The sequence below is a fragment of the Vidua chalybeata genome, chromosome 16, assembly GCF_026979565.1.
Source record: "Vidua chalybeata isolate OUT-0048 chromosome 16, bVidCha1 merged haplotype, whole genome shotgun sequence".
NCBI classification, from domain to species: domain Eukaryota; kingdom Metazoa; phylum Chordata; class Aves; order Passeriformes; family Viduidae; genus Vidua; species Vidua chalybeata.
Genome location: NC_071545.1, coordinates 574,965 through 584,578, shown reverse-complemented (window position 1 = coordinate 584,578; position 9,614 = coordinate 574,965). Strand labels below are relative to the sequence as shown.

The window sequence follows — 9,614 nt, the reverse complement described above, 5'->3', positions numbered from 1 at the left end:
AAACTCTAACATACTTTTTGTGATTGGAGAATAGTAACATCAATATGGTAATTGTAGTAGTTATGATAGGCTATAGGTCAAAGTAAAGGTATAGATTGGTTCTTCTGTATTAAGATGCTCAGCAAAGTATATAATGCATTGTAACCAAAATTAAAACATCTACAGGCTTGTCTGCAGCTGGAGCTGACAGCTGCAGGTGCAGGCTGTCACCCACGACCCTGGACTGTTGTAACATCTTGGATACAATAAACTGCATTTTGAAGAGCTGCCTGGAGTCCTGCATCCCTCATTAAGGCTCTTACAACCTGGAGTCATTGCTCTTGCACAGAGTAGAAGGGGTGGCAAGAGTCCCCATGTCCACCATCGCTACCCTGCTTGGGTTGTGAGTGTGGGGCACTTGCAAGCCCCCACTCCAGGAGGGACCTTGCCAGAGCAGGGTGGATGGTGGAGCTTCATGAAACTATCTGCTCCCTCTTGGGCCAGCTCTGAGCAGGCTGCTCCTGGGCTGCTCCCATCAAGTATCTCCAAGGACAGATTCCCACCCCGCTCCATCTGAGTGTCTCCAAAGTCAGATTCCCAGTCCTCTCCAGGCCCCCACTGCAGTATTTGAGAACATTCACAATGGCCTCATGATTTATCCATGTCTTCATGGGGAATTTCCCTTACTGCAGCTCCTGCTGCTGCCTCTCACTGCCTCTCTGTGCATCTTTGAGAAGCCCCAGGTGTAGCCTCCTGTTTGCTCTTGGACGCACAAATGCCCAGCTCCAGCAGCAAAGGGAGTGCAAGTCTGGACAAAGGATGAAAACCTCCCAGGAAGCTCAACCACTAGGCAGACAGGCCTGGGGGAGCTGAGGAGGGGGAGCCAGGGACAACCTGAGAGAGGCGCAGTGCCCAGACTGCTCCTGGGGGTCTTGCAGCATCTTGGGGTGCAAGAGTCAGGGATGTTGGTAGAGCATCCCTGCAGGCAGTGGGAGGACAGAGGGATTAAACCAATGTTTACATGGCCTTTCCCACCCAGCAGCCTCTTGGCAGCTCTCTCCGGTGCTGAGGCCAACGAACCCCATTTGTTTTGGAAGAGCCTTTTGTTTTCTAACCCTCTGCTGTGAAGGGAATGCTTTCACGGCAAAAATTATCCTCTCTTTTTATTTCAGGCCCTGGGGCTCCATTTGGTCCTGTCTCCCCAGGAGTAGCACACCTGCACACACTTGTGCAAGCTCACACTCAGACCTTCCTGTCATCTGTGATCAGGATCCCACGCACCCCATTTACACACCAGCCCAGGTGATCCATATCCAGAAACATTTGTGCAGGCCCACACCCTGTCCCCCTGCGCACTCTGTGTGAGCTCACACACTGCATTCTCACACTCCATGTGAGCTCACACACTGCCCCCTGCACACTGTGTGAGCTCACACACTGCCCCTCTGCACACTGTGAGCTCACACACTGCCCTCTGTATACTCTGTGTGAGCTCACACACTGCCCCCTGCACACTGTGTGAGCTCACACACTGCCCTCGGCACAGCCTGTGTGAGCTCACACACTGCCTTCTCACACTCCATGTGAGCTCACACACTGCCCTCTGCACACTGTGTGAACTCACACACTGCCCTCTGCACACTGTGTGAGCTCACACTCTGCCCTCTGTACACTCGGTGTGAGCTCACACACTGCCCCCCTGGAGGCAGCTTCCATCACCCCAGGAGGGCAGCTTGGTGACCCTTCTCCCCATCTCCAGAGCACCACCTTGGTGTATGGGGGAGCCCAAGGTAGGTGGAGGAGAGCAGGTCCTACACTCAGGCTGCTGGGTGACCTGGGTACGGTGCCAGCAAGGCTGGCTCTGCAGCGCCTGTCGGGGCCATGCGGTGCCCAGCCCCACTCTGCTCGCTGGCAGCGCTGTGTGGGAAGCCGGCCTGGGAATCCACCAGAGAGGCTGAAGCCTCTCTGTACCCTAGGCACAGACAGGATGGCACTACTGCCCTCCCCCAGGCAGCAGCACCCCAGCACCTCCCTGCAGGAAAATATAATCATGGAATAACAGACTGGTTTGGGTGGGAAGGGACCTTGAAATGTCAACCAGTCCAAAAATCTTCAATGAGCCAGGACACTTTCCACTATCCCAGCTTCAAACACTGTCCAACCTGCCCTTGGACACTTCCAGGGATCCAGGGGCAGCCACAGCTTCTCTGGGAAACCTGTTCAGGGTTTCACCACTGTTACTGTAAAAAAATACTTCCTAACATCTAATCCAGATAATCTAATCACTTTTAATTTAAAGCCATCCCATGTTGTCCCATCACTACAAACCCTGCTAAAATGTTTGTTCCACCTCTTTTGCAAGTCACCTTTAGGCACTGGAAGGGACTATAAGGTGTTTCCAGAGCCTTCTCTCCTCTCTGCTGAACAACACCAAATCTCTCAGCTTTTCCCCACTTGAGAGATGCTCCACCCTCTGACCATTCCTGATCCCAAAATCTTCATCCATGCAGAAGCCTGGATATAAAAGCAAGAGTGTAGCCTGGCTTTCTCCTCCAGTTAGCCCTACAGGCACATCTTGGCATTGGGAACTGCTCCAAGCCAAAAGCACCACATAGGCCAGGGTTGTTTCCTCATGGTACTACTTTGATCGCTGCTTTTTTGCCTTTTTTTTTTTTCCCTTCTTTTCTTTCCCTCCTGTTTCTTCTTCCTATTTTTTTCCCTTCTTGTTTTAATTATTATTATGGGAGTTTTTTCTTTTCTTATATTTTTCTTTTTTTCTTCTTTTCCCCTTCCCCTTTCCTTTTTTTTTCGTTTTCTTCTTCCTTTTTCCCTTTCCTTTCCTTTCCTTTCCTTTCCTTTCCTTTCCTTTCCTTTCCTTTCCTTTCCTTTCCTTTCCTTTCCTTTCCTTTCCTTTCCTTTCCTTTCCTTTCCTTTCCTTTCCTTTCCTTTCCTTTCCTTTCCTTTCCTTTCCTTTCCTTTCCTTTCTTTTCCTCTTCTCTGTTCCAGCTGCATTCAATCCATGCAAAGATCACTTGACCTGCCCACAACCGTTAATCATTTGCCATCTTGCTCTTTTGTGCAGGGTGGGCACATGAGCACAGCAGCACCACAGGGCTGGTGGAGGGGTAACACAGGGCTGAGCCCCTGGTGGGGTGGGAGGACCTATGGCTGGTAAATGCCAGCAGATGAGTAAAAACCCTCCCAAAAATGCTCCTGCAGATTGTATGACAACGGGCTGACTGGAACTGCCTCCTCCAAATGTTCCTGCTGGAAGCGGGACCAGCAGCAGCCAATGCCTTAGCAAAGCAGCCAAAACAGCACCAAGGGGACAGATCTACCCATCCTGCCCTGCCTGGGGCCAGGAAGCAGCATCCAGTGGGCAGCTCTGCCCATCTTGCCCCAGCATGGTCTCAGCTTGCTGCTAAAAACCATCCAACCCCTGATGGTAAAATATCAGAGAAAAAGAGGCACCTGGGCAAGGTGTGGCCTCAGCTCCAGGGAGAGGGAAAAAGAGTGAAATAAATTGAGCTCCTGAGTGCCATGTGACACGAGGCTGAGGGTTCTCCCTGCCCAGCTTATCCTAGAGCAGGCAGGGGACTTCCAGGGATGGGCAGCCATCAGAGGAATTCTGACAGCAAGTGTTGAACAAGAAAGGAGCATAGCAATGTATCTAAGCCAGCCAGTATTTTCTAGAGTGTTTCTGGATACAGGCTCTGGGGTTCCTCGTGGAGAGGGCTGATGGCACCTAGGTGGCTGTGCAGGGCACATCCCAAGCCCCAAGGCAAAGCAGCTCCAGTGCAAACCCTGCAGGAGCTCAACCAACCATTTAGGTGCCTTTCTCCCTCTCTTCATCAAGCCCCTGGTCCTTGCTCAGCACCCACTAGCACACCCCTCCTCGTCAGGGGGCCCTGGGCTGGGATGATGCCACCATTCCAGCTGCAAGAAACAAGACCTAGAGAGACAAAATGCCCAGAGTTCCCCAGGCTGCTCACAGCAGGCTGAGGACTTATCTCCCAGGCATGAGCATGGATTTCTTGGCTATCCCCCATATCCCTGGAGGCCTCGCACAGCCTGGGGGCATTAAAGAGGCTTCACTCCCCTGGGAAAATCAAGAGTCAGCATGGGACAGGATCTGGGAGCACGGAGCATAGCCATGGGAGCCAGCTCACACGTGAACTTCCCAGACACCTGAGCCACTGTGCAGCAGGATGGCCCTATAGGAGCTGACAGCTCTCCAGCCACTGGAATTGCAGCTGATTTCAACTGGGGCTAAGCAATACCTCATGGTGCCATGGAGTCAATGTAACCTCTGGCTGTCCTGAGCATCCTCATAGGGGCACAGCCAAGAGACAACCTCACACCCTGGGAAATGTCCCCCATCCATGAACCATGGCATTCCTGGGGTGACCCCAAGGATGGGCATAACACTGCCTGCTCCCCTGGGCCCCTGACCCTGCCTGACTTCCACAGCTCCCAGCTCTTTCTCTTCTGGCACAAGGAGTCTTCAGAAAGGATCCTGGGCATCCAGTTTGGAGGGAAGCTAGAGCCAAGTGCCTGGGGCAGGCCATGAGGATGCTGAAGTATTTCAGAGCATGGGGCCAGGCCAGCAGGACCTGGCAGGCAATGAGACGGGAGGACAATACAACAGCCCATTTGTACTCCTCGCTCCCGGGCCCCCTGCCCTGCCCCATGCCATAGTAAGGCTGGTATTCAGGAATTAATTGATGCAATTAAAGTGTGGCATGACTTTGCCACGGCATCCAAAGGCAGTGGCGGCAGGCCAGGGTCTGGGGGTGGAGAAGGAGCCCCTCGCGTGCTATTCTCCCCATAGAAAAAAGGCAGATCTTGGGTAGATCTGAGGCATGAAACTGATATGAAGAGATTGTCAGGGAGGCATAACCATGCCGGTCTTGCTGTCATCAGCAGCTGCAGGGTGATAATTCATCCTGGGAGGCTGCTGCATCCCATCCCACCACAGCAGCACCACTGGCAGGAGGTTGCCAGACTCAACACCAAGAGGTGTCCAGGCATGTCCCAACCCAGCTGTGCTCCGTGGTTGCTCTTCTCTGGTTCTTCACTGCAGTTCTTGAGCATGGACAGAACTTGGTCATGGGGCTGAGGGCTTCACTGGCAGGCTGGGGACATCTTGCCTCACCATGGACCATGCATCAAAGGACAGGGATGTCTCCAGCCTCCCCCTTTCCCTGCCCCTGCTCTCAAAGAAGGTAGAATTCAAGCAGTGACTGTAAAAATATCCCAGCACTGGGCAGAAAGGTTGAAGGAACAGAGCCTGGCCCTGATTTGTGACTGCTTGTGACTTGCCTGTGTGGGAGTAATTTTCCCACTGGGGTTCCTGTGTCAGAGGGCAGCTGAGCCTGGGGCTAGCCATGGCATGCCAGCTGGAGCCCTTCCAGTTCACTGCCAGCCTGGCAAGGCTGTAAGCAACCCCCTGTGCTTCCAACAGCCAGAAGAGAAGGAAGTGGTACAGCCCAGAGAAAACGGGATCCCACATGGGGGATGCCTTGTTAAAGAGATGCAAAAGAGGCCACAGACATCCAGCCCCTCGCCTCCCCAAGGGTGCTGGCTCTGCAGCCATTCCAGCAGCTTTCCCTAGGTACGGGAGCAGCAGCAGGCACTACGTCTACCCATCTAAGCACCGAGCACATCCATGTCTGGTGGAGGGAGCTGGGGGGCCAGTTGGGGTGCTCCTCCACAGGCAACCAGTCAGACCCTGCTGGCACCATGGTCTGGTTACTGCAGGGTGAAGGAGTCCATCCCTGTCCCTATAGCACAGTGACAGCATCAGGACAGATATATTTTCCCTTCTAAGAGCTCCACAGCTCCTTGCTCTGCAGCATCTCCTCCATTCACCCTCCTCAGCATGGTCCAGGCAACAACCCGAGCAGGCCAGGAGGAGGTATAGACTAGTCTGCTGGGAGACAAACAGCTCAGTGCCAGCATCTCCCCAGAGTCTCCACCCCAGCAACTCCTGCAGTCTCAGACAATGGGTTGTGCTTTGCTTTTTCTGGGGAAAGGGAAAAATGAGCATGTGATAGCTTATTTCAGACAGCCACAGAGAGGTGATGGGTTAGGGTTAGGGCCAGAGTGACATTGCCAGCCAGCTGCTCCATCCTGTATGGGCTCTGGAATGTAGAGCAGGCAGGACATCCACACAGCTCCAGCCACTGGGCTTAGTGGGCTGGGGACAAGCCAGAAGACTGGCAGCTGTGGGGAATCTCCTAGCTCCAGAGCAAGAGGAGCCACTGGGTTCCCTGCCACTTCTCTACCAGTTTGAAGCAGGACAGAGAGCAAACATGAGCTCAACCTCCAGAGCAGCCACTGGAAACCCAAACAAGCCATCCAGCTGCACCAAAGAGAGCTAGGACTCCCCCCATCTTCCTTTCCAAACCCAGGGGCCACTTCTTTGCAAGACACTGCCAAAGCTGTGCACCAGCTCCTCTGCCTGCAGAAACCACAGCTCCCACACCTCACACACTCCATCCTCTCTCAGTTGCTCACCAGACACTGCGGGGACCACAGACTTGGGCAAGCACACCCATAGCCCCGGGTAAACAAACAGCCCTTCCTCCAGGGCTGATGCCTCCAGCCACCACAGCCACCTTCGGCTGGGCCAGCTGTGCCACCACACATCTCAGAGCTTCAGCAAGGTCCAGCCCCTGTGGTGGCTGTGGGCTCGGCTGCCAGCCACTGCCTCCCACCTTAGCTGGCACAGAGCAGGGCTGAAACAACTCACAAACAAGGAATATGCACAGCTTGGCTTGGCCTGCACATTGGAAACAGAGATAAGCTGCTCCAAAAGCTGAATCCCAGGGAGGCAGTGGAGCAGGAGGAAGAGGACAGTGGAGCTGCCATGTGCTGCTGGGGAGGAGACAGCCCTGGCAGATGCCTGATCCCACCTCTGGGTGCTAGGGAGGGGAAACACTCCGAGGTATGAGCAGAAGTGCCCAACTCCAGCCACAGGATGCAGGGAGGTCTGCTGGGTTGGAGAGCGCTGTGCCATCCCCTCGTGTCACAGCCAGCCCTGCCGGAGGCCACATGGCCAAGCACATACAGTGATGGTGGCATAGAGTGGGCAGTAAATCATTAAACATCTCTGACTGCTCAGTTAGACCCTGCACTGGAACATCTGGGTACCTCAACCTGCCTATGACTGCATAAGGGCTGGAGTGTCAGGGTCTGAGTCTCACCACCCTCTCCCCTGCGCAAATCCTTGTGCTTTGCCCCAGGGAGCAGCTGCCTTGCCTCTTTGGCTCATTATAATTTTCTAAGCAACTGGTCTTGCAAGTGCAGCCTGGAGCAGAGCATCTGCTGTGTTACATCTAGAGCCCTGATTCTTTGGAAACTGCTGAAGCAGCAAAGTCCCCCTAGAATGCACTCAACCTTCCCAGAGAAGCTGAGTGAGTGGTTTGAGCAAAAGACTTCTGCTTTATTCCCAGCTAACCCACTGACTCACTGGGTGGCTTTGAATCACTTCCCTCCTCCTGTGCTTCCATGTGGGAACTGCCAGCCAGGGCAGCTGCTGCTCCCCAGGTACCGGGTGGATGTACCTGGGTGGCTGCAGGACAGGCAGCAAGGGCACAACATGTTGGAAAGGGGCAGCTCTCAGCTCCCTCAGGACCACGAGGACCAGGACATCTCTGCTAAGAGGCCCAAGGTAAAGCAGCCTGACCCCCCAGCAGTACCCAGCCTGCCACTGCAGGCACAGAATGGACAACACCACATGCCACTAAAGGAGTTTTCTCCCTCTCTCCCTTGTGTCCCGTTCTGCCATTCCTACATCCTTGGAGCCCATCTTGCCCTTGGACAACCTCATGCTCCATCAGGCCAGGTCAGATGGGGGTCCTGCACCCTCCTTCCTAGTGCAAATTGAAAAGACCCAGACCAGACACACAGCAGTATCCCCAGGATATCAGATCCTTTGGGAAAAAAAAGAGTCTTGATGCTAGAAACAAAACTATAAATGTTCTGGACTATCATGGTGACTCAATACTGTTAATGCTGCACAAGCTCTGCATCTTGTGGGCTTGCACTAGCACAGATGCCCAGCACCTGATGAGCTGCACCTACAGGCCTGCAGGGTATTGTTCCCAAGGCACTGGGCTGGGCAATTGCATCCATCAGGGGTTTGTGGTAGGGATCACCAGGTTTCTGGAAGAACTTCCAGAAGAGTGGCCTCTGGGATGTTATGAGGGGATGAAGTGAAGGTAAGAAATGCAGGAACTGGTCAGGAATGTGGACAGGTGTCTCAGGCCAGGGCATGTTGGGAGGTACAATGGGCAGCATTGCAGTTGTTGGAAGAACAAGGATCAGCCCATGAAGACAAATTCTGCATTTTCTTGAGAAAATTATGACAGGAAGAGGCAACTCAGGTGTGGAGATCAACAGGAGTGTGAACATGGAGAGCAAGCTTGGATCACCCTGGCCAGCACCTCCACCACGTACAGACTTCCCATGAGGGCACTGTTCCCCTCTGCAGGGCATGGAGGTGCCTCAGGTGCACAGCCAGGTGCCAGACCCCCCACAGTGCACAATGAACAGCCACAGAGACAGAGAGAGGAAGAATACATGCACCAGAACACAGGTATCTTCCACAGATAATGCAGCTACTGGGGTCTAAGGCGGGAAACAGGATGGGAGAGACCCGCCAAAGGTAACACTCAGTGGTCTCAGCTCTGTCCAGCTCTGTCCCCAGGGCTGCAGAGGTCTGGGATCACCTCTCCTCTGCCCCAGACTCTGCTGTGGCCCTGGGCATATCAGCCCCAGTGTTAGTGAGGCATTCTGCAGGTCTTGGCTGCCAAGCTGTCTGCCAGCGAGTCTGCAGGCAGCTCCTGGTGCAGCCGTGTCACAGCAGAGCCCAGTGAAGGCACAGGGGCTCCTCCTGGGTCTACAGAAGAGCCATCTCCAACCAACCTACTCACAAACTGAACAGTCTGTTCCCTTCCATTCCCAGCTGGCTCCAGGCAAGACGGGACTGAGTGTGCACAGGGCAAGCAGCTCTGCCCACCTGCTTGACTGGGCAGTATGCAGGGTCAGAACACTCTCCATTGCTGCTCCTGATCCAGCACCCAGCTCCCACACCAGAAAAGGAAAGAAACTCCAAGGCTCTAGCTTGTCACCTGTTTAATAGGCACAGCAAAAGGAAGTCTTTAAATCCACTTCACTTATCTAAATGGATTTGCATTTGGCATCCTTTCCAACAAGGGCAATGAAAACAGATTTTTAATGTGATATGCTATAATTTTACTAATAAAAACAGACCACAGTTGCCAAATGCATCTGAGCATCTTAAAAGTGCTCTGTGAATTAAAGTGACATTACCAAATTTGAAGGGCAAATTCTTCGTTTAGAAGCTAGCCTGCATCAGTTAGACACAGGACAGCAGCAGAGATGAAGGACACAGGCCAAGTACCCCAGTGTGCTCCTGCACACAGCTCTATGTGCACACAGCTGCTTGCAAACATTTGGCCTCTGCACTGCTTCTCCAGCAGCAGCATCATCCCTGGCTGCCAAGTGGATGTGCTGGGCCCGCTCCCTCAGCACACCTGCCTGGGAGAGCCAGGCTCCCAGCGGAACCGGGCGTGGAGCTGCAGGAAGCCGCAACAGCACGGGAGGCT

General features: G+C 53.7%; 2 long non-coding RNA genes across 2 annotated transcripts; both read left to right on the top strand.

The window, feature by feature from the left end:
• Window positions 1-1,485: 1,485 nt before the first annotated feature.
• On the top strand, window positions 1,486-3,530 carry LOC128796290 (uncharacterized). The gene is made up of 2 exons (XR_008433771.1): window positions 1,486-1,769; window positions 3,199-3,530. It is a non-coding gene; the product is annotated as an uncharacterized LOC128796290 (long non-coding RNA).
• A 4,205-nt stretch (window positions 3,531-7,735) lies between these two features.
• On the top strand, window positions 7,736-9,246 carry LOC128796291 (uncharacterized). The gene is made up of 3 exons (XR_008433772.1): window positions 7,736-7,828; window positions 8,477-8,581; window positions 8,951-9,246. It is a non-coding gene; the product is annotated as an uncharacterized LOC128796291 (long non-coding RNA).
• The last annotated feature ends 368 nt before the right edge of the window (window positions 9,247-9,614 follow it).